This window comes from Schistocerca gregaria, chromosome X (assembly GCF_023897955.1).
Source record: "Schistocerca gregaria isolate iqSchGreg1 chromosome X, iqSchGreg1.2, whole genome shotgun sequence".
Classification (NCBI taxonomy): Eukaryota; Metazoa; Arthropoda; class Insecta; order Orthoptera; family Acrididae; genus Schistocerca; species Schistocerca gregaria.
Genome location: NC_064931.1, coordinates 706868764 through 706882073, shown reverse-complemented (window position 1 = coordinate 706882073; position 13310 = coordinate 706868764).

Here is a 13310-nt window from a genome sequence, read left to right as displayed (position 1 = left end):
CCACGAAAACATTCCCCAGATCATAACGATCCCTCCTCCGACCTAGACCCTTCCGACGATTGTTGCAGAACCGTACACGGTAACAGTGATCTGTCCGATGGAGCATGAAACGTGATTTATCTGAAAAGGTCTCCTGTTGCCAACCAGTGGACGTCCAGTTGGGCTCTCACATTCCAACCTTCGTCGCCGATGAGCACAGTCAGTATGGGTGCATGGAAAAGGGTCTTGTGTGGATGCCCATAAGCAGCAACGTTCGGTGAAAGGTCGTTTGCTGAACTGTTGGTAGGCCCTCTGTGCATCTGGACGATCAGTTGCTCAATAGTTGCACGTCAGTTCGCTCGTACACGTCTCCGCAGCCGTTGTTCACCCCTGTCATCTATAGCTCGTGATGCACCAGAGTTGCCTCGGGGCCAGTTTTGGATAGCGTCATTTTTCCATGCGCGGTATGCTTTAACACGAACAGTATACCAACATAACCATTTCGGAAATGCTTTGGACCGAAGTCCATTGATCATGCCCTTTTGGATACGACGGATAAACTGATCTCTTTCTACATTAGAACGAATGCACTGATTTCCGCGTCCCACTGATACGTTTCTTGTACCCTCCACTGCTAGAGTGCCACCTAGGGTCTGCGAGCGGTTATTGCACGTTGATCTCTGTGGTCATGTTAATGTGACTGGACCTTGCATATCTATTGAGAAAAAACGCATATCAACTATTAAAGTAGCCACTTACATAGCAATTAATAATATTTAAACCTCCAAAAGACGATAAACTCAGCCGGCCGGAGTGGCCGTGGGGTTCTAGACGCTGCAGTCTGGAACCGAGGGACCGCTACGGTCGCAGATTCGAATCCTGCCTCTGACATTGATGTGTGTGAGGTTTAATTAGTTCTAAGTTCTAGGCGACTGATGACCTCAGAAGTTAAGTCGCATAGTGCTCAGAGCCATTTGAACGATAAACTCACTAAAGAGAGCTAGAGATAATTCAACAGGCAAACGGTCCATTGAGTTTTGAATAAATAAAAAACAGGTGATTCTTGGAAACACAGATGCGTGAGAGTGGTAGCAAAAGAAACAGACGTTGAAGTAGGTATAGTACAGTCCCTCATATAGAGTGGGTAAGACAGGAAGATCTGAACTGGTCTCGAATTTGGAGTAGGGAGTATTGTCGATTTAAGACCTGTCCAAGGTATCCTCCGGATTCCAAACGGATGTTCAAAGCAGTCAAGCTAGGAAATTATTTAAGACTGTTTATAATGTAAACCACACTGGGAAATTTGATATTTTTAGATTCTTGAAAACTCAATAGAAGGTGACTGGAAAAGGCATGAAGCCCTTTCTTGCTGCCTATAATTTCTGACAGACGAGAGGTCATAAGATGCGTAAATAAGTTCGAAAATATATGAGTCCTGAGAGGAAGAGCAACATGTCTGCGTTTAATTTTGTCCCTCCCAACTTCTAAAATCTTATTTAGAAGTTATGCAAAATTCATAAGCAAGTACATCTTTTCTCTCGGGGAGGTAGAGGTCGGCGCGCGGCTTGCGCCTGCTCTTAAGACGGCGTATGTTGGTTGCTCTTCCTCTTAGTTCATTAATGTTATCTCTATAGGCGGGACGAGGCCTTCCACGAAATTAAATTTCTTGTCACTGCAGAAGCATAGGAGAATTATATTAAGATCAATCGGATCGCAACGTGATTTCGGTTCCTGTCAGCCGCAGAGTGAGGAGACGTAGTGTACTTTAACTACAGCTGTATGTGGCTGGTTAAATAATTATAAGTTGCAATTTTCTCTGCCTCCTTGCATATGTGAGCTCTTGAAAAGCCGTGTTTCTACACAAACAGATCCCCTAAAAGGAAGGATGTCGGCGATGAGAATGAGGTGGAGTGGTAGAAAACAACAAGTATACAGGGTGTTTGAGGAGGAAAGGTCAATATTTTACAGTGATAGTATAAGTAATTCTGAACAAAAAATGTTATATGAACATAGGTCCACAAATGCTTTGTTAGGGAGGTATGGGTATTGAAAGGAACTTTAATTCTGCAAAAATGATGTGCACAACATGAACATATAAGCAATACAACTGGACCGTAACGTGACTTTCTTGAAAACAATGATACAGAGGAGGACAGTTATGTTACACATTTTTACATTATGTTTATTTACTTTGCATTTAGTACATAATGCATTAAAACATGCACATTACATGTATTCAGTTGGAAAAAAACGTACCACGTCTTCTACAAACAGCTTTAACACTTATCGTACAGATGTTGTACACTTCACAGTACAGATTCGAATATCCCACCATGTACGTCAACGCAATTTTCCACTCTAGCGATAAAATGTTGTTTTGCTTGTTCAATTGCCTGTGGTTGGTTTTTAATCAATTCAGCAGCGTCAATGATGTGACGTAGCAGTTCATCACGTGTATTTACCTTCACTTTGTTCACCTCTGTTTTCATCCAACCCTATAAATAGAAATCCAAAGGTGTAAAGTCAGTTGATCTTGGAGGCCAGTTAATAGCACCGCCATGGCCAATCCAGTGATTAGGCTAAAGTCAGTTGATCTTGGAGGCCAGTTAATAGCACCGCCACGGCCAATCGAGTGATTAGGGTAGGTGCGGTTGAGATGGTCCCTCACATGTAAGGTAACATGTGGAGGGGCACCATAATGTTGAAAGTACATTCCAGTTCACTTGGATAAAGGAACGTCTTCCAATAGTTCCACAAATGAATTTTCCAAAAAATGCAGGTAGCTCTTTCCCGTCAATCGCTGATTGACGATAAATGGACCTGTTAAAAGGTTAGATATCATTCCGCACCAAACATTTATGGCAAGACGACCTTGGAAGTTGCTATCCAATGAAGCGTGTGTATTTTATCATGACCATCGGGTGCAGTTTATTCCATGTCGTGAAAACTGGGCTTCGTCAGTGAATAGTATGTATAGAAGCAAATGACTCTTCTCAATTATCCAGTGACAGAATTGAAGTCGTTGGGCATTGTTGCCAACGTGGTGATTTTGGACAAGCAGTATGTGAAATGGATACAGGTTTTCCGCATGTAATGTTTCCCATACACGTGTCTGTGGGACATTCACACGCAGGGACCTGCGATAATGTCTTCCTGTTCTTGCAAAGTTTGTTGAAGTGCACGCTCGGATGAAAAATGTCTACTTGGAAAAAAGCCTGTTGCACACTGAGTGAGAAACTCTTTGGTAAACATCCTGCGATCAGGTAATCGCCGAGTCGGAAACTGCATGTGGTATTCTTCTCTAGCAGCGGTAGCATTACCGTCGCAGAAGCCATAAACACATACCATATCTGCGTATTCCTCATTACTGTAGACGCGTGGCATTGTTAGCAACGCTTGTACGAACACAGTTCACACTATACACTACACAGCTAACTGATCCGTACACTACACAATGCGGCTTACATGGCACAACTGCGCAAACAAAGGGTGACTGTACTACGTACGTCACAAGACCATAATACGTGGTAGGTTGCATAGCGTAAACATGGCATGTACCAGTGCACTGTTTGCAAGAAAAACACGATACGGTCCAGTTGTATTCCATATATTTTCACGTTGTGCACATCAGTTTTGCAGAATTAAAGTTCCTTTCAATACCCATACCTCCCTAACGAAGCATTTGCGGACCTATATTCATATAACGTTTTTTGTTCGGAATTATTTATACTATCACTGTGTAAAATATTGACCTTTCCTCCACAAACACACTGTATAACTAATAAGCAACATGAATAGAGGACTGCATTAAACCAACCATAGCACTGATGAATGATATACCAGCATACTACATCTTCAGGGCAGTAATCTTAAATTTTCAACTATATAGCATCTGGCAGATTCGCGTATATGTGGGTCCACTGTGCATTTCCCAGCAACAACAGAACTCTCACGCGGTATGAAGGCTGAGAATCAGCAGTACTAATGAAGTTAAATGAAAACATGGAAACCAAAATTATCTTCCCTGACACCGTTATTACACTGTTATCGAAGTTAGGGAAATTATCATGGTAAATTTCCTGTCATTTACCGGTCAAAATATCGATAAGTATCAAACATTGTAAACACTCTGTTAACAGGGGAAACTCCCTGAGATTTAGTGATAAGATGGCGTCGTGGATAGCGCGTCAAAAACTGAAGACAGATCAAACATGAAAAGAGCAAGAAGGTGTACTGAGCTGTGAAAAAATAAGCAAAATAGAAGTAGTGAGCAGTCCGATCTCAAGATGGGCAACATCGAGCAAACTTCAAGAACTTTGCCGTCGTTGTTATGTGATCACGGTGATGGACTTCGAAAATGAAGATCCGCGTTCGAATCTCCCTCATGTCTCTCTCTCTGTCTCTCTCTCTCTCTCTCTCTCTCTCTAGCAACGCTATGAACTCTCCGTCCGGTCATTGACGAGCCTTTTCGCTGTATTCAGATTTGTGTCTTTGTCGTGCTGTAACATCCGTTTGCAGCAGCGGGGTGTAAGGAAGGGACATTCAGAAGTACGTACTTCCTATTTGTTCTACACAAGTACCACATGTTACGACTCTCCCGTTCCATTTTGGAAGTTTTGAATTCCTTTGTTGTGACAGAGTTCATACCCGTTTATCTATTGTTTTCATTTATGTGAGAGGCCTATGCAGCATCTCGATTGCACTCACATTTCATCACATTTACTAGCGACGATAATATATATCCTTATCATATGACTGATGTTCTCTAACCAATGTATAGTATGACAGTTGGCAAGTCTACAGAAAGTGAACAGACACGTCAAAGACCGGATAGACCGTTCATAATTTTGTGAAAAAAAAATACCAACGCCGTGATCACACAGCCACGGTAAAGGTTCTGCCAATTCGCTCGAGGTTGCATTTCTTGAGATTGAACCGTTCACTGTATATATTTTTCTTCTTTTTTCATAGTTCAGAACACCTTCTTCCTAATTTCACGCTTGAACTGTGTTCAGTTTTTGACGGGATGTCCAATGGGCTTTAGTCTGGAACCGCGCAACCGCTACGTCGCAGCTTCGAATCCTGCCTCGGGCATGGATATGTGTGATGTCCTGCATGATGACAATCGAGCTGACAGTTCTTCTCAAATGGCCAGAAAATTTACTCTCTATGTGAGAAAACCATTATAGCATCACAGCGACAGTCATACTTTTCAACATCGGTTTTCCAGGCACAAATTATACACTGTAACGCCAAAGAAACTGATACAGGCATGCGTATTCACATACAGAGACATGTAAACAGGCAGAACACGGCGCTGTGGTCGGCAACGCCTGTTTAAGCCAACAAGGGTCTAGCGCAGTTGTTAAATCTGTTACTGCTGCTACAATGGCAGATTATCAAGATTTAAGTGAATCTTCCTTGCAGATTAAAACTGTGTGGCGGACCGAGACTCGAACTCGGGACCTTTGCCTTTCACGGGCAAGTGCTCTACCAACTGAGCTACCCAAGAACGACTCACGCCTCGTGCTCACAGCTTTACTTCTGCCAGTATCTCGTCTCCTACCTTCCAAACGTTACAGAAGCTCTCCTCCAATCCTTTACTTCGGGAGTGTTAGTTCTTCTGGGATCGCAGGAGAGCTTCTGTAAGGTTTGGAAGGTGAAAATCTCATTCTCAAGATTTAAGTGAGTTTCAACTTGGTGTTATAGTCGGTGAACGAGCAATGGGCCACAGCATCTCCGAGGTAGCAATGAAGTGGGGATTTTCCCGTACGACCATCTCACGAGTGTACCGTGAATATCAGGAATCCGATGAAAAATCAAATCTTCGACATTGCATGTCAGCAGGGGACTGTCCAACCTGGTGGAGGCTACGTAATGGTGTGGGTCGTGTACAGTTGGAGTGATATGGGACCCCTGATACTTCTAGATACGACTGCGACAGATGACACGTACCTAGGCATCCTGTCTGATTGCCTGCGCCCATTCATGTCAATTGTGCATTCCAACGGACTTGGGGAATTTCAACAGGACAATGCAACACCCCATACGTCCAGAATAGTTACAGATTGGCTCCAGAAACACTCTTCCGAGTTTAAACACTTCCGCTGGCCACGAAACTCGCCAGACATGAACATTATTGAGCATATCAGGGATGCCTTGCAACGTGTTGTTCAGAAAAATCTTCACCCGCTAGTACTCTTACGGAATTATGGACAGCGCTGCAGAATCCATGGTGTCAATTCCCTCCAGTAATACTTCAGACATTGGTCTAGTCATTGCCAGGTTATGTTGCGCACTTCTGCGTGCTCGCAGGGGACCTACACGATATTAGGCAGGTGTACCAATATTTTTGCCTTTTCAGTGTACAATCTTCAAATATACCTCCTAGACAACTGTCTTCTTCATTGAAGAATTAACTGTTATAGACTAAAATCTGTGCAGCCCAGTGATGGTTAAAATGGCTCTGAGCACTATGGGACTTAACATCTAAGGTCATCAGTCCCCTACAACTCAGAACTACTTAAACCTAACTAACCTAAGGACATCACACACATCCATGCCCGACGCAGGGTTCGAACCTGCGACCGTAACGGTCGCGCGGTTCCAGAGTGAAGCCCCTAGAGCCGCTCGGCCACACCGACCGGCTAGCCCAGTGATGCCGACAGAAAGAAATGTGAGAAATCAGAAAGAAGGATCTGAAAGAAAATGGCAACATTATCGTGTTATGTGTAGTGCCACAATGTGACTGCTCATATCGAGTGCATATTTAAGTGAAAGTGCCAAGAGATTTCAAAAAGGTGATTAGTATACTTGGACGGTATTGCTGTTGTTTTTAGGCTGTTTCCCGTACTGGTCTGTATAAGATAAATATTGGTTATACATTTTAGACTCAGTTAGCGAATGAGAAAATAGCTATAGAACAATAATTGCGTACTTCACAGATAAATTTTCGGTTCCTACTTTATGACAACGCTTATGGGGACAGGATGGGCAATAGGTTATAAAAACAAATCCCGGGTCCAGAACGGTCAGATTACCATCATGTGTAAACAAAATATAGTGAACAACGCCAGCAAAATAATATGGTGTTTAACAGAAGAATCATATCGAATTCTGTGCTGATGCTTTAAACGTGCAATGTGGCTACGCATTGCAAGCCATTAGTTTTTATGAATTCAGTGTATTCCCGTTTTGCTACAGCACTGGATAGGCCCAGGTGACACTTTTAAAGCTATTTTACACAGCTATCCATACCGCTGCACAAGCTGTTCACTATACAGATTTCAAGGCTCATATTATTTTTTCCGTTGTAAACGACCTTATGTGTGCTGAACAAAGTTGTAGCTTACCGTGTTCCCATCTTGTGCATACATGTTCACATTTTGCCTTCGTACATATTTAACATGCGTCCGTGCTCGCCTGCAGGCACGCATTTTTGCTGTAGAAAGAGACGTGTTTTCTTACCCAGTTTACGTCGCTGCGTGTAAAACATTGTTAGCGGCGAAGTTCTCTGCTGTATTACAAGCCATTCTTGCTGTTTACGATGCATCTTTTCTGTACAGTACTAGATTAACATAATTTAATATGCTCTGATCTTTTGGTTGTCTCGCCCTCACCCCCTTCCCCCCCGCCCTAACACTCACCCACACCAAACCTAGCGTTAAGTTCCCTTAAGTTCCGCGCGGTTTTTGTGTCAAAAAATGGCATCCACCTCTACATCTACATGGATACTCTGCTAATTACACTTAATTTGCTGGCAGAGGGTTAATCAAAAATCTTTCACAACAATTATCTATTATCCCTCTCTCAAACAGCGCGCGGAAACACCTATATCTATCCATGCGAAATCTGATATCCCTTATTTTATTATGATGATCGTTTCTCCCTATGTAGGTAGACGCCAAGAAAATACACTCCTGGAACTTGAAATAAGAACACCGTGAATTCATTGTCCCAGGAAGGGGAAACTTTATTGACACATTCCTGGGGTCAGATACATCATCTACATCTACATGACTACTCTGCAATTCACATTTAAGTGCTTGGCAGAGGGTTCATCGAACCACAATCATACTATCTCTCTACTATTCCACTCCCGAACAGCGAGCGGGAAAAACGAACACCTAAACCTTTCTGTTCGAGCTCTGATTTCTCTTATTTTATTTTGATGATCATTCCTACCTATGTAGGTTGGGCTCAACAAAATATTTTCGCATTCGGAAGAGAAAGTTGGTGACTGAAATTTCGTAAAAAGCTCTCGCCGCGACGAAAAACGTCTATGCTGTAATGACTTCCATCCCAACTCGTGTATCATATCTGCCACACTCTCTCCTCTATAACGCGATAATACAAAACGAGCTGCCCTCCTTTGCACCCTCTCGATGTCCTCCGTCAATCCCACCTGGTAAGGATCCCACACCGCGCAGCAATATTCTAACAGAGGACGAACGAGTGTAGTGTAAGCTGTCTCTTTAGTGGACTTGTTGCATCTTCTAAGTGTCCTGCCAATGAAACGCAACCTTTGGCTCGCCTTCCCGACAATATTATCTATGTGGTCCTTCCAACTGAAGTTGTTCGTAATTTTAACACCCAGGTACTTAGTTGAATTGACAGCGTTGAGAATTGTACTATTTATCGAGTAATCGAATTCCAACGGATTTCTTTTCGAACTCATGTGGATCATCTCACACTTTTCGTTATTTAGCGTCAACTGCCACCTGACACACCATACAGCAATCTTTTCTAAATCGCTTTGCAGCTGATACTGGTCTTCGGATGACCTTACTAGACGGTAAATTACAGCATCATCTGCGAACAACCTAAGAGAACTGCTCAGATTGTCACCCAGGTCATTTATATAGATCAGGAACAGTAGAGGTCCCAGGACGCTTCCCTGGGGAACACCTGATATCACTTCAGTTTTACTCGATGATTTGCCGTCTATTACTACGAACTGCGACCTTCCTGACAGGAAATCACGAATCCAGTCGCACAACTGAGACGATACCCCATAGCTCCGCAGCTTGATTAGAAGTCGCTTGTTAGGAACGGTGTCAAAAGCTTTCCGGAAATCTAGAAATACGGAATCAACTTGAGATCCCCTGTCGATAGCGGCCATTACTTCGTGCGAATAAAGAGCTAGCTGCGTTGCACAAGAGCGATGTTTTCTGAAGCCATGCTGATTACGTGTCAATAGATCGTTCTCTTCGAGGTGATTCATAATGTTTGAATACAGTATATGCTCCAAAACCCTACTGCAAACCGACGTCAATGATATAGGTCTGTAGTTAAATGGATTACTCCTACTACCCTTCTTGAACACTGGTGCGACCTGCGCAATTTTCCAATCTGTAGGTACAGATCTATCGGTGAGCGAGCGGTTGTATATGAGTGCTAAGTAGGGAGCTATAGTATCAGCGTAATCTGAAAGGAACCTAATCGGTATACAATCTGGACCTGAAGACTTGCCCGTATCAAGCGATTTGAGTTGCTTCGCAACCCCTAAGGTATGTACTTCTAAGAAACTCATGCTAGCAGATGTTCGTGTTTCAAATTCTGGAATATTCCATTCGTCTTCCCTGGTGAAGGAATTTCGGAAAACTGCGTTCAATAACTCCGCTTTAGCGGCACAGTCGTCGATAACAGTACCATCGGCACTGCGCAGCGAAGGTATTGACTGCGTCTTGCCGCTTGTGTACTTTACATACGACCAGAATTTCTTCGGATTTTCTACCAAATTTCGAGACATCACATGATCACACTGACAGAACCACATGCACATAGACACAGGCAACAGAGCATGCACAATGTCGGCACTAGTACAGTGTATATCCACCTTTCGCAGCAATGCAGGCTGCTATTCTCCCATGGAGACGATCGTAGAGATGCTGGATGTAGTCCTGTGGAATGGCTTGCCATGCCATTTCCACCGGGTGCCTCAGTTGGACCAGCGTTCGTGCTGGACGTGCAGACCGCGTGAGACGACGCTTCATTCAGTCCCAAACATGCTCAATGGGGGACAGATCCGGAGATCTTGCTGGCCAGGGTAGTTGACTTACACCTTCTAGAGCACGTTGGGTGGCACGGGATACATGCGGACGTACATTGTCCTGTTGGAACAGCAAGTTCCCTTGCCGGTCTAGGAATGGTAGAACGATGGGTTCGATGACGGTTTGGATGTACCGTGCACTATTCAGTGTCCCCTCGACGATCACCAGAGGTGTACGGCCAGTGTAGGAGATCGCTCCCCACACCATGATGCCGGGTGTTGGCCCTGTGTGCCTCGGTCGTATGCAGTCCTGATTGTGGCGCTCTCCTGCACGGCGCCAAACACGCATACGACCATCATTGGCACCAAGGCAGAAGCGACTCTCATCGCTGAAGACGACACGTCTCCATTCGTCCCTCCATTCACGCCTGTCGCGACACCACTGGAGGCGGGCAGCACGATGTTGGGGCGTGAGCGGAAGACGGCCTAACGTTGTGCGGGACCGTAGCCCAGCTTCATGGAGACGGTTGCGAATGGTCCTCGCCGATACCCCAGGAGCAACAGTGTCCCTAATTTGCTGGGAAGTGGCGGTGCGGTCCCCTACGGCACTGCGTAGGATCCTACGGTCTTGGCGTGCATCCGTGCGTCGCTGCGGTCCGGTCCCAGGTCGACGGGCACGTGCACCTTCCGCCGACCACTGGCGACAACATCGATGTACTGTGGAGACCTCACGCCCCACGTGTTGAGCAATTCGGTGGTACGTCCACCCGGCCTCCCGCATGCCCACTATACGCCCTCGCTCAAAGTCCGCCAACTGCACATACGGTTCACGTCCACGCTGTCGCGACATGCTACCAGTGTTAAAGACTGCGATGGAGCTCCGTATGCCACGGCAAACTGGTTGACACTGACGGCGGCGGTGCACAAATGCTGCGCAGCTAGCGCCATTCGACGGCCAACACCGCGATTCCTGGTGTGTCCGCTGTGCCGTGCGTGTGATCATTGCTTGTACAGCCCTCTCGCAGTGTCCGGAGCAAGTATGGTGGGTCTGACACACCTGTGTCAATGTGTTCTTTTTTCCATTTCCAGGAGTGTATTTTCTCATTCGGAGGAGAAAGTTGGTGATTGAAATTATGCGAAAAGATTCCGCCGCAACGAGAAACGCCTTTGTTTTAGTGGTGTCCATCCTAAATCCTGTATCATGTCCGGATATTCTCTCCCCTATTTCGTGATAATACAAAACGTGCTGCTCTTCTTTGTACTTTCTCAATGTACTCCGTTAAACCTAACTGTTAAGGGCCTCAGAACGTGTAGCAGTACTCCAAAAGAGGACGGACAAGCGCAGTATAGGCACTCTCTTTAGTGGATATATTACATTTTCTAAGTGTTCTGCCAATAAACCGCTGTCTTTGGTTTGCCTCCTCCACAACATTTTCTATGTGTTATTTAGATTTAAATTGTTCGTAATTGTAATTCCTAGGTATTGAGTTGAATTTACGGCTTTTAGATTAGACTGATTTATCGCGTAACCGAAGTTTAACGAATTCCTTTTAGCCGTCATGTGGATTACCTCACTCTTTTCGTTATTTACGGTCAGTTGCCAATTTTCACACCATACAGATATATAATCTAAATCGTTTTGGAATTGGTTTTCATTTTCTGATGAGTTTACTACACGATAAACGACAGCATTGTCTGCAAACAATCTAAGACGGCTGGTCAGATTGTCTTCTTCATCAAATGGTTCAAATGGGTCTGAGCTATTGGACTTAGCGTCTGAGGTCATCAGTCCCCTAGAACTTAGAACTACTTAAACCTAACTAACCTAAGGACATCACGCACAACCACTCACGAGGCAGGATTCGAACCTGCGACCGTAGAATTCGCGCGGATCCAGACTGTAGTTCCTAGAACCGCTCGGCCACCCCGGCCGGCTCCCCTTCATAGTTTACATGAAGTAAGTAACAGCAGAGGGCCTACAACACTACCTTGGTGAAAACCAAATAACTTGTGTTTTACTCGATGACTTTCCGTCAGTTACTATCAACCGTGACTCCTGTAACAGGAAATCACGAATCCCGTCACATAACTGAGACGATATCCCATATGCCCGCAATTTCACTACAATGTGCTTGTTTGGTAGAGTATCAGAAGCCTTTTGGAAATTTAGAAATACGGAATCAATTTGAAATCCGTTGTCAATAGCACCCAACACTTTGGGTGTGTAAAGAGCTAGCTGTGTTTCACAAGAACGATGTTTTCTAAATCCGTGCTGACTATGTCAACAGACCGTTCTCTTCGAGGTAATTCATAATGTTCGAACGCAATATACGTTCCAGAGTCCTGCTGCATCTGGACATTAATGAAATGGACATGTAATTTAATGGATTACTCCTACTACGTTTCTTGAGTATTGTTGTGACCCGTGCAACTTCCCAGTATGCAGTCAGGACCATAACACTTTCTTTAATTAAGTGATTTAAAATTTCACTAGTCCTAGTATACCTACTTCTAAGTTACTCATGTGGGCAGCTGTTCTTGCACACATCGTAAGGACTGAAGAAGCATGTCACATTTTTTTAGATCCTTTCGCCGAGGTGCATTTTGAGCTTTTGCCCATTAATGGACTTAAGTAATTACCCATCTTTTATCGACTAATTTTACAACCCTACGCGTGTCCTACACATAATAACATTATCTTTAGCTGCTGTGTTGTAGAGTTACATGCACACTACATTTAAGGGGAGTTAGAACGGAATTTTTTTCACATTTTCGAATTTTTATCTCATTACAAAATTTGCAATTTACCAAATACAATGATGTATATATCACTTATAAACTCACATTGGAAGTATTTTATTTTATTTTTTAAATATAATATACATCGGTTGAAAATGTTAAAATTTTTACATGCATTACTTCAAGATCTAATAAAATTGGCAATTTTTTATACACAAGGCAGTGGACTGCAGTTATAATGGTTAACAGCTTTGGCCATGTCCAGAGGAGGATGGGCACCAGGTTGGGGAAGTTGAAACAAAGTCTGAGAGACAAGAAACTTTCTGATGGTAAAACCATAAGAGGCAGGCTGACAGACAAAATTATTGATGAACTACAGCAGTATTATGGGATGACCATTAGAAATAATACTGAGGATTTGTTGAAAATGAAGCAGACGGTATGGGATGCCTTCTTCCACAGGCTGTCAACTGATGAAAAACCAGTACACCGTCTTTGCTCTCCTGGACCTGATTCATGGTGCAATTACCGCAATTCCCAGTACTCAAACAGTTCATACAGCCATAAACATTCCACCCCAGCAACAGTCATAAACATCATA